An 18,813-nucleotide genomic window follows, 5' to 3' on the forward strand; every position below is an offset into this window, starting at 1 on the left:
CAAACTGAAGGAACTTTTCCTGGAGGCCTCTTCTAACAGCCCCACTGATCTTTCTTCACTCCCCTGACCCGGTGCTTCTTAACCCTTTGGGGGCTGCAGGGCCCTCTAAGCACGTGATGAGCGGAGCGTCGCTTCCCAGAAAATGCACACTTTGCATTTTGCACATGCATATCTCCCAGGCAATTTCAGGGGCGCACAGGCCCTCCTGAAGCTCATGAACCCTGCTTTTGGCATGTGCTTTCTGCAGGGACTGTTTCTCTTTCTCGTAACCCTAGGGCACAGGGCAACCTTCTGGGCCCCAAAATCACTCCAGTGGGGAATGGAATCAGACAGGACAGGTTAATCAATGAAAGCTTGCGGCATGCTCCTTCCATAATTGCATTCCTGCCTTTTCATCCCAGCAGCCAGCACTTAGGGTAATTGCATTCCAATAAGGCTCCCAGATTTGGGGCCTCTGGGGCCTGCCCTGGAACCTGTTGACATGCCATCTGCTTCCAGAGGGGTTCTGGAGACCAAGACAGCCTTTTAAAATTCTTCTCTGTTGTCTTTGCTCTAAGAGAGACAAAGAACTCTGTAATAGATCTTGTCCAAAATTCCACTTTCTTAACCCACCCACATCAGCCCTGGAGCCAAGGAGCCTTCCTCCCTCCCTGGCTGTCTTTCTGAAGTCAAAAGAGCAGCACCTGTCATTCCAAGTAGATGACCTTTGGAAACACCTGGCTTCGGAGCAGGGTGACTGCCACCCGGCCGGCCGGCGGCTCGGAACCCGCTCAGGACTAAAGGATCGAAGGTCTTGGGCGCTCCCTCAGCGGCTGGGCCTTGTGCTGCCTCAAACACCCCACTTCACTCATTTGTTCATAAGATTTATCGGAACCTCCCTAAAAGACTCCTCCTCTTTGCAAAGAAAACCCACCGTACAGGAAAGTAGGGAATCCCTCAAGAAACAGGGGAGTTTCATGAATCCAGGGAGTCTCATTTCCAGAAATAGAACTTCCTCTAAAAAAGGTCCACGTGTTCTCCAGGCACCACGAAGTCCATACAATTAATGGGAAAAGTGCAGGGTTCAGGATGATTTGAGTTTCACTCTTTCCCAAATAGGAATGCCTCCTCTCCTCACCCCCACCAAAGGAATGAGGTATAAAATGGAGAGGTCTGGTGTTTGTTATATGACTTACAGATGCCTCTCCCCTCCCCCCTCCCCCTCCAGCCCCTGAGGCTTCTTTCTTGCGAAGAAAATTTTCCTCTGGGGCTCTTCTTCCTCTCGGATCTGAGCCCCAAGAAGCCCCCTCCCAGCCCAGCTCCCTTGTGCTGCTGCCTCCTCAGGGCTGAGAGCTGAGTCCCTCGTTCCTGCTGAGACCTTCCCTCTCTCAGAGGAAATGGGTTGTTTCAGGATGGAAAAGTTCTTAACTGCAGGAGGGAGGGCGATGAGTATTCTTGGGTGGTTAATGCCCCTCCAACATTATAATGCTAGCGGCTGACCTGTGGTTTAGCAGAAAAAGCATATCGACAGGCCAGCATTTGAATCCTGCTTCTGCTGACCACGAGCTGTGTGACATTGGGCGACACTCCTCACTAGCCTGCATCTCAGTTTTCTCCCATGGGGGTGGGGGGAAGAGAATAAGATTTACCTTATACGGTTGAAATTGAAGAGATAACATGCTCTGACCCCTGGTATCTGATACTTGATTTCCTTTCCTTCTTTTCCTACACAAAGGCACAAATTCCTACAGCATCATGAGATGTTAGAAGGTTCTGCTGGGTTGTTCTCTATCAGCACCCTTGGGGGAGGCTTCTCCCCAGCCTTTCCCCCTCAACCCATTCCATTCTGTTCTTCCTTTATCCTCCTAGTCTCTGCCTGTACCTACAGCAGGTCACCTGAGCTCCAAATCATTGCTTCAGCCTTTCTCCAGAGAACTTGGTTCTCACTAACAGGCTTGGCATCCCTCCTGTACTTCACAGCAGCGGTCAGTGTGGCCTCACAAATGGGGACACACGTGGACAGGTCAATTCGTCCATCCCTGCCTCTCCTGGTTCAACACTAGGGTCCTTACATCCAAGTCTGTTAAGGCTGCTACACGCTTTCTGTGGGTGGTGAGATGGTTGACTTTACATTGTGTGGGGTGGATCCTACATGGGCATCAGCCTCCTGGGCACGAACAGGAGCCAGCAGGGCTGTGCGATGCGTACATCCTTCTGTTCAAGGCCATGCCTGCTCCCATCACTTCATTGTCACCACCATGGTCACCCTTGCCTTCGGCACCCGGCACCCCTATCAGGACTACCTGAACCTCGGGAAACTAACACCCTAAGACAGAGACCAGGACCTCAAAGAGGACCCACACCCAGACCACCGGTTCTGAGTATGTTTTGCATGCTTACAGGTTAAGTGTTTTAAATGGAATCTTGAAGTTCCCAAGTCAGTGCGGTGGAGGGGGGGGGGGGGGGGGGGGGCAGGGAGTGGAGTAGGTAAGGGGTCAGGACAGGCCAAAGGAGATTAGGGATTTAATTAAACTGCTTGTTTAGGTAAGGGCTTTTAGGTGCAAAGCTGCTTTGCATGATAATGGCAGTTTATCTGAATTCCATTCTACTGAAGGAAACTCTTTTAATTACTGTGACCAGTAAACCTGGTTTATCCTTTATGCCCCTCCCCAGGGGAAGCCACGGGGCAGGGGTGGGGAGTAGCTTCCCTCTCAGCTTCAGTCCTGCCGACTACTGCCTAGGACAGACCCCTAGTCATCTGTTCCGTTATGAGGAGGCCTGTCCACGCAGCAGGCAATTCTAGGTGGGTGGAGGGACTTTGGGATGACTCAGCAAAGTCAAGTCTGGTTTCGGGGCTGGGGGGAGTGACCCCTGAAGGTCCCCATAGGGCTCCACGGCCGGCCAGGGCCACAGAGAACGGGGCTGGGATTAAGCTGTGGGCACTGGGCCTGGGGTCTCTGCTCCCAGAACCCCCAAACACTAGACAGGACCGACACTCACCTGGCAGGCTCCTGACCTGGCTGGCAGGGGTGTGGTGGCCAAGTGTGCTGGGTGGGGGTGGGTATGGGGGGTGGGTAATCTAGACCCGAGGGGGACTCCTTGGCCGACTTATCAGGGCGGCCCGAAGGTGGAGGGGCTGCATTTTAGCATTTGGTGGTGGTAGCAACTGTTCTCCCGGTAGAACAGCATTCATTGACCTGTCAGGTAAAGGGAGAGGAAGATGGAAAGGTTGGTGGGGAGAGTCAGAGAGTCCTGGTACGGATAGGAAGCCCCAGGGAGCTGGGCCTCAGCGTTTCGAGACTCCAGGCGCACGGGCAGGCTAGGGAAGGGTTAAAGGGTTTGGGAACTCCTGTTTCCAATCACTTGTCAGCCAGCTTCTCTCCATCCTTATCAGCAGGGGTAAGGGCCAAGCGGGGAGAGGCTCAGAGAGCTTTAGTTTCCAAGCTCTTCCCAGACTCCAAGCTCTCAGCGTTTCTCTTTACCTTCTAAGGGCTCGAGGCTCAGGCTGGGGGCAGGGTGGTGGGTAGGGTCTGGGAACCCAAACACATTTAATGGAGTAGAGTGGGAGTTACTAAATACAGCCCTGGGGTGGTGAGGGCTGCAGAATCTCGGGAGTAACCCTTCCGAGTTAAACTGCCCCTCCTCTTCCCTCCTCCACAGAAAGCCAGATCCGCGCAGCTCTATCTTTGCTCCTTAGTTATCTCAGCATTGGCTAACACTCTTCAATGTTTTTCCCTTTTACAGTTACCGCTGAGCCAGAGATCTCCATTGTGTATTTGTGCAGTGGCTTTTGGAACCCAAGTAAAGGACCTTTCATTTCGGGTGAAATTCCTCTTGGTAGAGTTGACCTATGCTGGTCTTTGGAGAGGTACGCAGTTTTCATTTCTGCTATCCCACCTATTTACCAATGGTCCGCGTTTCAGCCATTAGAAAGTGTGATAAGTCTGCTTTCTATATCTTCATTCAAGTTATTGATTTAAAAGATGTTGCCTGGGAGAGGGCTGTGGGCAGAGCCATCAGTCACATGAGTATAGATTGTCTTCTAGAACTGGACATCAATCCAGGGTCAGTATCCTTTGGATGTGGTTGTTAAACCAGCTACTAATCTCCCGTATTGTGGTCCTCTGATTTATAATCCACCGATGTATCCAGAAGGTTACCATGAGAAAAGAGATGCGCCTTTCTGAGATCCAGTACACTTGGTCCCCTGAATCTTTCTGATTTGTCATTCCAGTAACCCTTAAAGAAGGAAGTAAGGTTCATGCGATATTTTGCAGTAGACAAGAGATATATTATGAATGAAAGTCAAAACTACAGTTTTGTAAGGAGCAAGTGTTTCTTGCCAGGAAGAAGTAAGTGGTACATGTTTCAAACATGCCAGGGAGCTGGGTCTATAAAAGAGAACTGACCAAGGGAAGAAATGGGAACCTAAGAGGATTTGAGTTAATCAAAAGCAGGGACTGTGACAGCAGTTTGTGGAAAAGGCACTCGTTTTGGCGATCTGGGGGCTCCTGTGACTGCAAGAGCAGGTCTTGCACTAGAACCAAGATTTTCCCCTGGAGAACCAGCCACAAGGCCTTGATTTTCTAGATCTAGAAACTCCAGGCAAGTTCTGAACACCCCAGGCTGAGACTCCATGCCTTTGCTAATGCTGTTCCCTGTGGGAGCCGTCTCCTTGTGTCTCTACCTGGTCAACATCTCATCCTCCATTTCCGTTGCAAGTCTTACGTACTCTAACAAGTCTTGCCTGCCTCTTCCCCATGTCTCATTCCAGGTAGAACTACTTCTCCCACTGAGACTTTTTGTTCCCTGTCTAGATGTCCCCAGAATACATTTGCACTGAGAACACTTGATTGTACAGAGGAAAGAACACAGGCTTTGAAGTCCAGTAGAGTTAGATTTTAGCTCTGACTTTGCATCTTATTTTAACCTCTGTAAGTTGCAGTTTCCTCATCTGTAAAGTTGGGACAAGAATAAATACTCAACAGGACTGGTGTGAGGATTCAGTAGATAATGAGCACAAAGCACTGTATTAGCTATCTGCTGCTGCATAACAAATTACCCCAAATTTAGTGGCTTAAACCAATAATAAACACTATCTCACACAGTTTCTGCGGGTCAGGAATTTGGGAATGGCTTGGCTGAGTGACTCTGGCTTGATGTTTCTTATGAGGTTGCAGTCATCTGAAGGCTTGTTTTAAGTTGGAGGCTCTGTTTCCAAGATGGCTGTTGGCAGAAGATTTCAGCTGCTCACTAGTTATTGGCGGGAGGCCTCAGTTCTTCTCCACATGGACCTCCCCATAGGGCTTCTTGAATGTCTTTACTATACGGCAGCTGATTCTCTCTAGGGTGACTGATACGAGATGGAAGATGCAATAGCACTTACGGCCTAGCCTCAGAAGTCACACACCATTTTTTCTATGAATTCTATCAGTTACACATGTCAGTCCTGCTCAGTGTAGAAGGGGAGTACACAAGGACATGAATACCAGGAGGTGAGGATCTTTGGGGGCAATCCTGGAGGCTGGCTGTCGCAAGTACCCAGCCTCATGTTTGTCGAAAGCATATCATATCATAAGGTGGAAACAAAGTATCCATTGACAGATTGATGGATAAAGAAATGTGATATATCTATGTATATATATAAAATGGAATATTATTCAGCCTTACATATAACATACATATAATGGAGTATTATACAGTCTTAAAAAAGAAGGAAATCATGCCATCTGAAACAACATACATGAACCTGAAGGACATTATGCTAAGTAAAATAAGCCAGACACAGACAAATATTGCATGATCTCACTTATATGTGGAATCTAAAAATAAAAAAGTTGAACTCATGGTAACAGAGAGTAGAATGGTGGTTACCAGAGGCTAGGGAGTTGGGGAACAGTGGAGATATTGATCAAAGTGTACAAACTTTCAGTTATGAGCAAGTTCTGGAAACCTAATGTAAAGCATGGTGACTGTAGTTAATAGTAATGCAGTATATACTTGAAATTCGCTAGGAGAATAAATCTCAAGTGTTCTCACTACACACGCACATAAAATGTTTAACTATGGGAGGTGATGGAAACATTAGCTAGTTTGATTGTGGTAATCATTTCACAAATCATACATATATCAAAGCATCACATTGTATACTTTAAATATAGACAATTTTTATTTGTCAAAAATAAATTTAAAAAAATTTAAAAAAAAGCTTATGGTAAGGGTTCAATAAATAGTAGCTGCTATTGTTATTAATTCACACATCTGCATTCTCTACTAGAAAAGAAACCCATTGAAGGTAGTCACCATGTCTTGACTGTTTGTATCCCAGGTGCCTAGAGTAGTGTCAAGACTATTGGTAGGCCCATACTAAATGCTGGTGGAGAAGACCTGAATGAAGTCTTGGAGAGAGTTTGTCTAGCGGCAGGCTCAGAGCGACTGGAGAGAGTTCACACTCAGATTCTGTAACAGCCAGGTACCTGGAATTACCAACCTGTATAGAATCAAGATGAGACGGTTCCTCACACTTTGATGCTTGAGTACCAAAGACGTTTGATACCTTAGCAGCAGGCAGGGCAGGTGAAGTTCTTATGATGCTCTTTGGAAAAGAGGTCCTGATCAGGAATTTGGTGTGGAGAAATGGCCCATCCCCAAGTAAACCCACTGCTGTTTAATTCCCCAGGCTAAGGCAGACATGGGAACCTCTTGATATTTTTGTCATACTCAAATTCCTATCTTGATGACTCCTGTGTCCTTCAACCAGGCAGAACAATCTCCCTTTCTAGGAGATCTGGTGCACATTTCTTAGCGTTAGTTAAAAGGTGCACAGAGAGTTTCATGTCAGAGACCTGCCCTGCATCTCCTGCCCTCCCAGCAGCAGAGTCTGTGAGGTAATTGATGCTCTGGGCAATATTGAGTTTCCAGACATGTAGCTCAAATTGTAAGCCTTGCTCCCATCCCCTGGGCTTGAAAGTGCACCGATTGTCCTTTTTGCACAGACAGAGCCATCTGTCTCTGCTGGTGCTATGTTTGTTTGCCGCATTTTCCAATAAGAAGCCACTCCCGCAGGGCTGCACCTCCAGGAGCCTCGGACACAATGACCTGTGGAGGGGCAGGTATCTTTGCAGTGATTTCCCATGTAGATCACATTCCCACTTGCCCGAGGTCCCATTTCTCCCCAGTTCCTTGAAATCTCAAACGAGTGGCTTTAATGGGCCCTTTTCTCCCTTCTTTAAGCTATGGTGAGAGTGGCAAGAAGAGGGAAACTCTTTTTCCATTGGAGTGTAAAGAACTTGGTTGCACTGATCAATATGTTGCCCCCAGATAATAAAAAGAAGATTGAGACATGAACATAGACACACCATGGGAGACAGATGATACTTGCATTACATCTAAATCAAACCAGGTCACTCTATGGGACTCTGAAAGGAAATTAAAAATGCTTATTGATTGAAATAAAAAATTCCATAATTGGGTCTGATATTTCGTATCAGGAACTGCCGTAATCCCAGGCAACTGCACTCGGGAATGACCCCCATCTTGAATGAGCTTCTTTTCATGGTATTCATTTCACTTTCCATTAGGATTTAACCAGAAAGAACATTTTTGGTAGAGAATTGAGAGCATTGAGAAATATGGCCAGTGGGGAGTTGGAGACTTGTGCATATGAGGAATTCTTTGGGTATAGGATCAAGGCAATGTGACTCTGTTGGTTTTCAATTTCCCCCTCTGCGTAGCTGTGGAAAGAATGTGTCATTCCTGGTAGAAAACCCTGCCAAAGTATTTCCTTGGAGATAAAAACATAGAATAAGAGTTTTAAGAAACAATTTGGGGGAGTCAAAAGAATGTTAATGATATGGTTGATTAAATTATAAAAGAAGTTGAAAATAAAATAAATACTTATGACCAGTTAAAATATTTGGAAAGATACTGAAAGAAAATTTTAAGTTTTCAGAGGAGAACCAGGGATTACAGCAGAGAGAACCCAAAAGGGGACAGCATGGAAACAAAATTGAGGAAGCAGGACTTTTAACCAGTGATTATTAGAAAGACAACAACAACAACAGGTATTGATTCTTTTAAAAAAACCAATTATGGTTCTAGGAAAAGGGACCCAAAACCATCCATCAGCCTTGGGAAGACTGTACTAGGTTGGATAAGCTGTGATGTTTATGGATAGTATCTTATTTCCTCTGTGATTAAAAACACTGTTTTTTGGATCATTGCATTCAGTCGACAATCATTTATTGAGCAGATACTATATGCCACTGCTTGGCATATCGGTATGCAATAAATATATTTAAAAAGTCCTTACAAGTAGGATTGAGTATGTATAATTATTATACCCATTTTATAGGTGAAGGAATTGAGACCCACATGGGTTAAGCACTTGCTGAGTGCCACAGGTAGGAAGCAGTGGGGCATAGATTTGAACCTAGGAAGTCCTGTAAACCACTACATAATACCGCTCTTTGGTAAATACACAAGACAGAAAGTGGAAAGCACTCCATGGGTGATGAAACCAACTGCAGTCAAAGTTCTAACCTCTGGCAAAGGAAGGGAATGGTAGGAGGGGCTCCCTGGAGGAGTAGTATTTGGGTAGTGTCTTAAGTGTCGGTGAGATTTTCTAAGTGAGCACAGGGGGAAGCATCTTCAAGATGGAAGGGCTGACATGAACCAGCGCTCAGAACTGGAAAAGTGAAAGGTGTATTGGAGACGTTTACGATTCCAGTATGTTGGGACAGCAGTCCTCCATGGTGGCAGCAGGTTAGCTGGAGTGAGTTGGAAGCAGTCAGGAGTAGGGCTTCTCGTACTGTCATGGGCACATGGGTGACCTGGGGGTCTTGGTACAATGCAGCTTCTGCTCCAGTAGTCTGTGGTACTAGCCCCTGGGCATGCCCAGGCAGCTGGTCTTGGATCACCCTGGGCATCTGGGCTCTTGAGGGCCTTGCTTTCCTGGGCCAGGGCTGCACAGATGGATTCTAAGCAGGAAAATCAGGCTTTAGAAAGACATTTGGAGGTAGCGTAGAATGCTCTGGAGGGCGCTTGGGCTTGGGTTTCTTTAGCTCCTAACTTGCAACCCTCAAAGCTCAGAACACTGATTTAGTTGGGGTTCGGGCAGGAAAACAGAAACCACCCGGGCTAGTTTTTTTTTTTTTTGCGGAGCACAGGCTCAGCGGCCATGGCTCACGGGTCCAGCTGCTCCGAGGCATGTGGGATCTTCCCAGACTGGGGCACGAACCCGCGTCCCCTGCATCCGCAGGCGGACTCTCAACCACTGCGCCACCAGGGAAGCCCCGCCCTGCGTAGTTTAACAGGACTAATCTCACCCTTGGCTTCCAATTGTCACTTATTTACCAGAGCTGCCTAGAAACTATTCCTCCTCTCCTTCAGGATTGGACAGAGCTAGGTCTGTCCTATTCTCTAGGGGTCCAAAAAGGAGATGAGATGTTGGCTTGACCTTGGGTCATCCTTGTGGGCCTGTCCAGGTAAAGGCTGGGTCCTGTCACCCAGCACATTCTGGATCACTTTACCACAACCAGTAGATCTGCTCAGGGAAGGGAAAATGCTGCTAATATCAGCCTGAAGAAAAAACATCAGGAAATTAAATCTGTGGCTTTAAAAAATCCCACACTGCTTTCTGGCTCTGCTCCCTCTCTCAACCTCTCCCTCTTCCTGGGGGCCTCCTTCTGGCCTCCTTCCCTCCCTATCAGGTCCTCCCACCCTCTGTCCCCTCCCCCAGCCTCTCCTTCTCCCTTCCTTCCTTTCTTTCTCATCCCACAAGACCTCCAGCTTTCCTTCTTTCTTCTCACTGGGCTTCTCCTTTGTGGCTTCAGGCTTCCCTTCTGGTCTCCAGGCCTCCAGCCTTTCCTCAGCTCCACGGAAGCATCTGTCTGTCTCCTTTTCGCTTCCCATCAGGGAATCCGAAATGTTGAATAGGCCCTTCAGACCAGGCCCTGAAGGGGACTTGGCTGGGGCACCCGTCGAGAGGGGAGGGGTGCCAGGGACCTGCTGGGGCCATACAGAAGCCCATTGATAGGCAGCCCCTCGACACAGACAACCCAGCCCCGCCTCCACGGCTCCAGGCGGAGAAAAGTGTCCCTGGAGGCAGTGGTCAACATCCCGACCATCGACCATCGTGAATGACCTCAGTGTCTCTGGCTGGGGTGGGGGGACCTTCGCTCTGTACCTCCAAATCCTTCAGGACTATCAGCCCCACCATCGGTGTGAATATATTCATCTTGAAAATAATTTGTCAGTACATCTCCATCAGCGGTGCTGATTTCATTAATTGAAAGAATTAGCTCTTTGTGGCCAATGGAAGAATATGGAGCCAAAGCACACGGAACACTTTTCCCCAGTGACCCAGAGACCCTTGGACGAACTCCTGGGTGCCATGAAAATGGATCGTTTCGCAGAAAGAATATCATTGGATGTTTGTTTAACATCATTCTCGATCCCCCCAAAAGAACCTTCGAATCCTTCTCACATCTGGCTGCTTTTCTTCCTGTACTTTTGTGCAGAGCCAGGGCAGGGAGGAAACTTCATCAGTCCCAAAACAGCCAGCAGCAAAGTGTAAATTAAATGTGCAGAGAAGCCGGGCTCGGGGGAGTCTTACATCCTGGGGGTGGAGGAGTAAGAAGACTGTGTTCTCACCCCTACTCAGTATGGGCAGAACCGTTTCTGGACCCTGCATCTGCCAGTAGGAGCTGTGTGACCTTAGGCAAGACACTTAACTCTTTTGGGCCTCGGTTTCCTAACTGGTAAAATGGGGGAATAAGCATATCCTCACAGGGCTGTTGGAGGATTAAAGGGGGTAATGCATGTACAGTGCATGGTACAGAGTAGATACTTGGTTGATGGTAGCTACAATTATTGTTGCTGGGGCCAAAATTAGAACAGAATTTCAGCTGTCCCTAGGTCTCAGAGACCTGCCTTTGCTAGTCGCATTCAGGGAGACAGATGGGCAGAAGTATATCCAATCGGCGGGGAGACAGATGGACAAAAAAGCATGATCAAGGGGATTGGATGGAAGGACAGGCCAATGGGATGATGGACAGGTGGGACATCTCATGGGGAAGGTAGATTTATGACAACTAAAAGGGGATACTTAGAAACGGTTGTCCTGTGGGAGGGACAGATAGATGAGGGTCCATCGGGGGAGACAGAGAGATGACAGGCCGAAGTGGAAGACAGATGGATGGCAATTTCATAGTGGAGTTGGGGGGAGGGTGGGCACCCCTATGACTGGGGAGAACAGATGGACAACATGCTGATGGTGGGGCCTGGGCTTCCTGTTTAGTCTCTATTCCTCAGGCCTGGACATCCCTGAATTCAGAAGAACCCCAGGGGCTCTGTGGGCATTTGAGCAGTGGGGGTGTGTCACATGACCTGAGAAGACACTAAGCACTGGGGTCAGCTGGGCCTCTGTTCCTCCCACAGCCCCTCCCTGGGTGGCCCCGAAGATAAAGGCTCAGCCAGGATGGGAAGGGGAAGAGGCGGGGAGGGGGGAGGGGGAGAGAGAAAACAGCGTTTTGAAAGAAAAGGGAAATAAAACTGGCTAAAAGTTTTATTTATTTAAAATAAAGGTTCAGTTATGCTTGACTGTAAACATGCCGGCCCATCCCTCGCTCCCTCCCTCTCCTCCTGGCAGAGGGCTTGGACCACACAGCAAGCTGGGGGCAGGAGGCAGAGAGAAGGCCAGAGCAGGCCGCGGGGAGGGGTGGCACTAGGGTACCCCAGGTGTGGGGAGGGGAGAGGGACCTAGGAGCTCAGTGACCTGCTGAGCACAGCTGGGCTCTGCTGGTCCGAGACCCGCTGGCTGTCAGCTCCCAGCCCCCCGGCACACAAACCCCGACTAGTCCCAAAGGCTTTGGCTCCACACGCAGAGGGCAAACAGTGGGCACAGCGATGCGGGTGGCATAGCTGCGCACGCGGACACACATAGGTGTGCAGGTCTTTCTCTCACCTGCCTCTCTGTTTCTCTGTTTGTCAGAGATAGACGGCAGGGTCCTAGAGGAGGTGGCAGAACTCCAGCCGTGAGTCACATTTTCTTCCTTTCTTTTTTTTTTGCGGTACGCAGGCCTCTCACTGCTGTGGCCTCTCCCGTTGCAGAGCACAGGCTCCGGACGCGCAGGCTCAGCGGCCATGGCTCACGGGCCTAGCCGCTCCACGTCATGTGGGATCTTCCCGGACCGGGGCACGAACCCGTGTCCCCTGCATCGGCAGGTGGACTCTCAACCACTGCGCCACCAGGGAAGCCCCCACATTTTCTTTTTTGAACTCCAAACCCTTACCTGCCTTTTGTCCTCTTTCTTTCCGGTTCCATCTGACATCCTTCCATGCTTTTCAGGGACTGAGTCAGTTTGGGTGGCCTGTGAGAATCTGGGAGCTCCCTGGAGAAGGGAGCAGTGTGGATGGAGAAGAATCTGGAGTCGCGACAGGTGTGGAGGGCCCCTGCCTTGCAGATCCTTGATGGAGACCTTGCGGGGGTCGCCGCTGGTGGCGGCACTGGCCGGGGAAGGGCTGTGGTATGCAGCAGGGTCCGAAGGGAACAGGCAGGAAATGTTTGTGATAAGACGCTTCTCCTCTGCATGCCCCCCCTCATTTCCAGAGGGCTGCGGGATAAGGTCAGGGAACTGCAGAAGTACCTGCTGCAAGAGCCAGCCCTCGGGACTGTGGCAGGAAGGGCAGCATTCGCGGGGGCCCCTGGGGCCCAAAGACAGGCAGCGCCTGGGGATAAAAATACCCCTGGGAGCTCAGCCAGGGTTGCCTGCCTTTGGGATCAGAAAGCTCAGTCAGACTTCAGTAAGGCCGCTGGCCTGGCCCCAGGGCGTTTCATGCCCCAGGTTGGTCCCACCGGGGGTCACTCCTCGCGGTTAACCAGTAAAGATGGGAAATGGAAGAGTGCGCTGAGGACCAGGCTAGAAGCTCCTAGAGGGAATCCAACCCAAGAGAGCCTTCTGCTGGGAGTAGGGGCTCAGGGATGCGGTCATGCAGCCATTTGCGAAGCTTGGTGCTCCCTGGGCTCCTCCTGTCTCCCGTCTGCTCCGGGCCCATTAACTAACTTTGCCATCTGAGGTTGACTTGGCCAGCTCGCAAAGGAGCGGGAAGTGCTGCAAAGGAGCTCACCACCCACGGGTGCTATTGTACCAGTGGCCCTTCTGAAGGATTAGCAGCTTCTATCTGTCCCTGGGGGCTGCACTGTAAATGCCTGTGTAATGCTAATTTGTGGTTGGCAGGAGATTGATTGGGAAGGAGCTGAACAATGGCAAGAGGAGGCTGAGCTCGCTCCTACTTCGGGAGAACTTGGGTGTGTGTGTGTGTGTCTGTGCGTCTGCGTCTTCTAGGAGGAATGTAGCAACAAGGGCACAGAAGGGATGGTTCAAAGAGAGGAAGCCACCATCGGTCAGAGCGGGGTCTGCGGAGCACAAATTCAGGGAACTTTTTTTCATGGGAGTAAGTGACATCCCATCACTTTTGCTGAATTCCATTTGTTGCAAGTGAGTCCCTAGGTCCAGTCCACACTTAAGGGGAAGGGGTTACACAGGAGGCAAGAATCAGTGAGAGCCAGTTGAGAAGCTGCGTGGGACCCTTTGAAAGATCCCAGCAAAGTGGCTGGTTTCTAGTCAGTGCTCAGGAAAATATATTGTTTCTTGGTCTAGTGAAATGGTCTGGGATGCATGGTAGTTTACCCCCAGTGGCCCTGGCCCCTGCTGTCACATCTTCAACCCTGTTGGGACTGCTGGGTGTTCCTGGAAGGTCTTCCCTCTAGCACTGTGAGGTTTGTGGCTGTCTTCTCTGGGTGTGGGCTGGCAGACAGGGGACAGATGCTAAGTCATATTCACACTATCTTCCTAACCGCCTCTTCATGAACATGTGTGGTCCTGCATTGTGGTCAGTGTACAGATATTTTAATTTCCTGCTCACCTGCTCAGTGGAGGATCCGATTTCTTCTTGCATTTATTTTTTTTTCTCCAACAGCCTGTGGACAGGTATTTCTGTCTGACCATCTGGTAGCCATTCACCTTTATGGCGGCTTGAGAAAGGAATTAATTTCACCTGTTTTTTAGCTGTATCTGCCTCCTTTATCACCTCTTAAAATTCTTACAATGTTGGTCCTTCTGGTACCTAGGGGGCTCTTTAGATCCCCTAACTTTGTGCAACTGTATCTCCCTCTTCAGGTTAGCTTCTCATGCCTTTCTTTTTGTGCCAAGGGTTTAAACATTCTAGGTAAACTCCTACCTGTGTCTGTACCTGTCCCCACCCACCACCCACTGAGAGTGATGGATTCGGCTTAACTAGACCAGACCTAAAGGAATCAGAAAACAATCAACTGAAAGAGAAAATCTGACCCCTGTCCCCATCTTGTCTCTTGACTGATTCCTAAGGCTTTTCGGCCTAATTCTGGTGGGTGATTTGGGGACAGCAGTGTGTGGGAAGATAGAGGAAATTCCTGGGCAAGAGTGAGATGGGTGAAGCCTCTTCATCCTGCTTTGGTTTTGTATCCTGTGTCTCAAGGGCCTACCGCCTCCCCCAGGACTCCTAGAAGGTGGAGAAATCATGGATTGGTATCCCATTAACAGATGGGACATCAAGGGCTTCTGTTCAGGAGTCTTAGCTCAGCCAATCATGCTCTGTTGTATTTTTTGTCGGAAGGAGCACTGGGAAGGCAGGGGGCTATCTGACCATAGGATACAAACACTTATGATAAGCGTCAGAATATGCTTTTCCTGAAAATGGTGCTGCATGGAGTGAATGACTAATATCCTAGTCAGGATGAAGCCAACTATCTTCTGGGATCTTAAAACTTCTCCCAACATCACTCACATACTAGTTTCTAATTGGTTAATGGACGTGGTCACCATTTCTAGGATCTGTTGCTCTCATGGTCAAGAGTATGCATTCTGGTCAGATGCGCCTTGGTTTGAATCCCAGTTCCTTCACTTACTAGCTATGTGACCTTGCTCGCCTCTCAAAGTCTTAGTTTTCTCATCTGTAAAATGGGCATGTGATGGTTTCTATTCTCACAGGGTTGTTATGAGGATTACATACAGTAACACATGTAGGAGACTACATAGCATAGAGTGCCTGGCATAAGGAAGCACTCAAAGTCTATTATCAGTTTTATTATCTTGGCCCCCAGGACTTTCCAACAGTTGAAGCCTCCGTTTTTGGAACTTACCATCTCTGTTATATGTCTTACTTGATGGGGACTGTCTCTTTCCCCACCCCTCCCTTGAAGGTTGAGCATCTGTTGACCCTTACATCTGTCTCTCTCCTGGACATTCTGTCTCTGGGACCTCGACTCCCCTCCATGCAACCCTCGCCCCACACTCCTTCCAGTGTGTGAATCAGACTCCAAGTCCTGTCAGCTTATCACTGTGAGGTGTCCTCTTGGGGCTGAGGGACAGTCTGGCTGGGAGGTCTCCCTCCTTATCATTGATGACCTTGTCGTGAACCTTACTGAGGCACTGAGGAGAAATGTAAAAAGTTCAGACAACTTGTTAGTTGTCAACCTGCTCACCCCCCCACCTGAAACTTAATGGAATTTAACGCACTTCCTAAAACACAGAAGTCAGTCAAAACCCTTTTTGTCTGTAGACGTAGAATGAACCTTTCACGTGGCTGGGGAGCTGTGCTGAAGAAACCGCCCAGGAGGCCGGATGGGATGTCTGTGGTGGGTCGGATCTCTCAGTGTGAGAAGAGGTTAGATATAGGGGACAGGGAAGCATCCGTGTGGCCCGAGGCTCCACGGTGATCCCAGGCCGTATCCACAGCCGCTCCAGGCCAGAGGCCTCCTTCGTTTCTACAGGAACCCTGGCAAAGCAGTGCTGCCCCGCAAAACTAGTCTGTCTCCTTTGGAAACTGGCACACTGGTTTCCATGGCAACAGGACTCCCCAGCTCTGTCCTCTCTGAACCCCATCTCAGAATCTTTTTGGCATGGATATCAAGGGGTGGTGGTCTTTTCAGAGAGGATGAATCATCCCCATACTTGATCCAAAGGGAATCGGGCTTTCTAAGCCCACAGCTCTCATGCGATGTAAACAGTGGAGCTGAAGGCTAGGGTGTCAGGGTGTAGGGAGCTTGACGCTGCTCAGGAAAACAGGGATGCTGAGTCAGCTGATGGAGGCAGATTTTGATGAGTGTTGTGAATTATCGGTTTGGCATGGAACACGAAGTGGCTTTGTACCAAATCACTGTGGGGGGGGGGGGGGGGACAGGGCTGGTACCAGCAGGGACCTCAGCTGGCTTAGGTGGAGTGGTAGTGACTGTGAGCTCCTTCTCAGAGACCTGGACAGCTTGTTACAAAATCCTCCTGAGGAGGATGAAACTCATAAGCTGTCCCCTAAAGGGGGCTAGGAGTATCATTCATTTGTCTCAGTGGCTACTGTCCTGTCCATCAGGGTGGACAAAGCCTGTTGCTCAGATGGGACAACAGGAGTGAGGGTCTGGGGGTGGGAGAGTGAACTTCAGGTGGGTAGGAATGAAATATCTTCAGTTGGAGTGAAGATATTTTTCCTTTCTGATTATCCCAGAAGAGGACCCAGTTGACTGTGTGGTGGGTGATAGTGGCACTTTGTATGAAGGCTGGTGTAGTAGGAAGAGAATAGTGCTGGTGAGCTCTGCAAGCTGGTTAGTTACCGGAGGAGCTGAAACTTACTTGGGGGAAGCTGATCACCCATATGGGTCTAATTTTCACCTGGGTTATTTCCCTGTTTCTTTTAGTACTTTTAACAAATAAAGGGAGAAGGATGAACAGATCTCCGCAGTTTTCATACTAGAAGATCCTGTTAATCTCTTCGTGATTTGAATAGGTGGATGAGATTCCTGATTTCCGTAATTATCTGTGCCTGGAGGTGTAGACAGGAAAGGATCACTGGAGGAGACTGGAAACACGGTGCCCAGGAGTGGGGAGTGTACCTCAGGGGCCAGGGAAAGAACTTCCTTCTGACAGCCGGACACAGCCTTCTGTGTGGGTGAGAGGGGAAATAATCCCTTTTATCCTGGCTTTGGTTTGCTTAATTACCTCTTTAGCAGTACTGCGCATGGCTGCAACAGGTGTCAGGCTTCGTGACGCAGGTGCCAAGAGCTGGCCAAGATCCTTGCTCATTCCTGACCTGTATGGTTGGGTCTTCGGTACCATGAGGTCTTGTTCCCAATTGCAGTCTCTTGTCCTGGGGATGAGAGATAAGGTATCGTGTTCAGTTCTGATAAAAGACTGGAAGGGCAGTTTCTCCTTCTGAATCGAAAAAAAAAGAAGCTCCAGTGGAAGAATTGGGGTGGGAGGATGGGCGCAGGGGATGGAGACCAAGGGAATTTGTCATTGCTTTGGAAAATTGTCCTGTGCATTTGCAAGTCACAGAAAGTTAGCAGAGAAGAAACAGCTGGGTTCTTTTCATCACCTTAGACCGCGTATTATCTTGAGATAATATGTATTACACTACACTTTGAGAGAGTGTAGAAACCTGGGAAGTGCACGATAGTGGGAGTTGGGACACTGGGATTTTAGACTGCCCCTGGCCAGTTGTGGACCCCTGAGGTAGCTGCTGGGGCTCTCTGGATCTCTCCAGTTCTCTCCTCCATTGGTGTGGGCAGGGAGGGTTGGTGGACCGGGATGAGGTAGTCTCCAGCCTATGACTCACTGGCCCACAGCATGACCACATCTCAGACCCGGAACCAAAGATGCTGATTGCTCTCAGCAGCCTGCACTCTCCCCTCCCGGGCCTCCCCAGCGGGTTATCATGCTGACTCAAGGAACACAACCCCCATCTGGATGCAGTCCAAACGCCAGATGTGCCCCCGATTAGTGTCGGTCTGGGGAATGTTTCCACGACTGAAAGGTCAGTGTCGGCTGGAAGTGCCCAGAGTGGGCGTCTGCCCCCCACCCATGTCAGCTACAAGGGCTGAGCCTTGCATTATCTCACTGGCCCGGGAACTCAGCTGGGGCGGCATGGGGGCGGGGGCCAGCCAAGTTCAGAAGGGCCTTGTTTTACTCGCCTTCCTTCTCTGATTTTCCACTCGGAAGAGACTCCAGGGGTGTGCAAAGAGGGAAGTCCTGCTGGTGTGTAACTGAAAACACTTTGTTCTCCTTTAGATCTGCAATGGGCTCCTGTCTATTCTGATTTTCTTATGGCAGCCATCACCTCCACTATGGAAAGAAAAATGAACGATGATGTTGTGATGGGCCGGGCTGCCGTGTTTCAGCCTATTTACAGGTCATGTTAAGTATCGCTTCTACACTTCAGATGGGCTTTCATGTTTAATTTCATTCGGGTAGGGCTATGCTCGGCTTTCCTCTAGGTAGCAATGAAAATTAAACACAATTGAGTTTGATGTGTACCTTATTGATTCCAGACCCATTTCAGTAGACTGTGACACTTCAGCGACCTGCAAATTCTACACATTAGAGTTCAGACTTTACACAAACGCTGTACACCCAAGACGTGGACGGGGCGTTTCTACCAGCAACACCCAACTCCCAACAAAAGACACAGGCTCTGTCAGAGGATGAAAACTACTAATGAAGATGCATTCCAGATGATATGTTGGATCATCCCCTAGGAAAAAAAATGATTCATGAATAATTTCATGGCAATCACACCAAAAAAAGAGAGTAATAATTTCCTCAATTCCACGTCGTCCTTTTTGGTTCCTCTGTAAGCAACATCTTATCCCACAGTTGCCACAATTTCATTTCAAAAGGATGAGGAAGGAAGGAGAGGGGAGAGGTCGTGTGTTAACCTGGCTTGGGAACTACCAAGTAACGATAGCTGCTCAGCACCTTGTCAAAGCGCAGAGTTTCTCTTCTTTGGGTGTGACTGTGAGGGTGGAGC

The 18,813-nt window shown here is 49.2% G+C and overlaps 1 long non-coding RNA gene across 2 annotated transcripts; it reads left to right on the top strand.

The window, feature by feature from the left end:
- Positions 1-3,728: 3,728 nt before the first annotated feature.
- Positions 3,729-18,609, top strand: LOC113624127 (uncharacterized). Of its 2 annotated transcripts, XR_003434229.1 has the most exons (5): positions 3,729-3,847; positions 16,795-16,956; positions 17,633-17,820; positions 18,075-18,200; positions 18,335-18,609. It is a non-coding gene; the product is annotated as an uncharacterized LOC113624127 (long non-coding RNA). The 2 variants fall into 2 exon arrangements; XR_003434230.1 differs by lacking the exon at positions 16,795-16,956.
- The last annotated feature ends 204 nt before the right edge of the window (positions 18,610-18,813 follow it).

This window comes from Aethalodelphis obliquidens, unplaced genomic scaffold, assembly GCF_003676395.1.
Source record: "Aethalodelphis obliquidens isolate GAN/ISIS:26980383/991018 unplaced genomic scaffold, ASM367639v1 scaffold12, whole genome shotgun sequence".
NCBI classification, from domain to species: domain Eukaryota; kingdom Metazoa; phylum Chordata; class Mammalia; order Artiodactyla; family Delphinidae; genus Aethalodelphis; species Aethalodelphis obliquidens.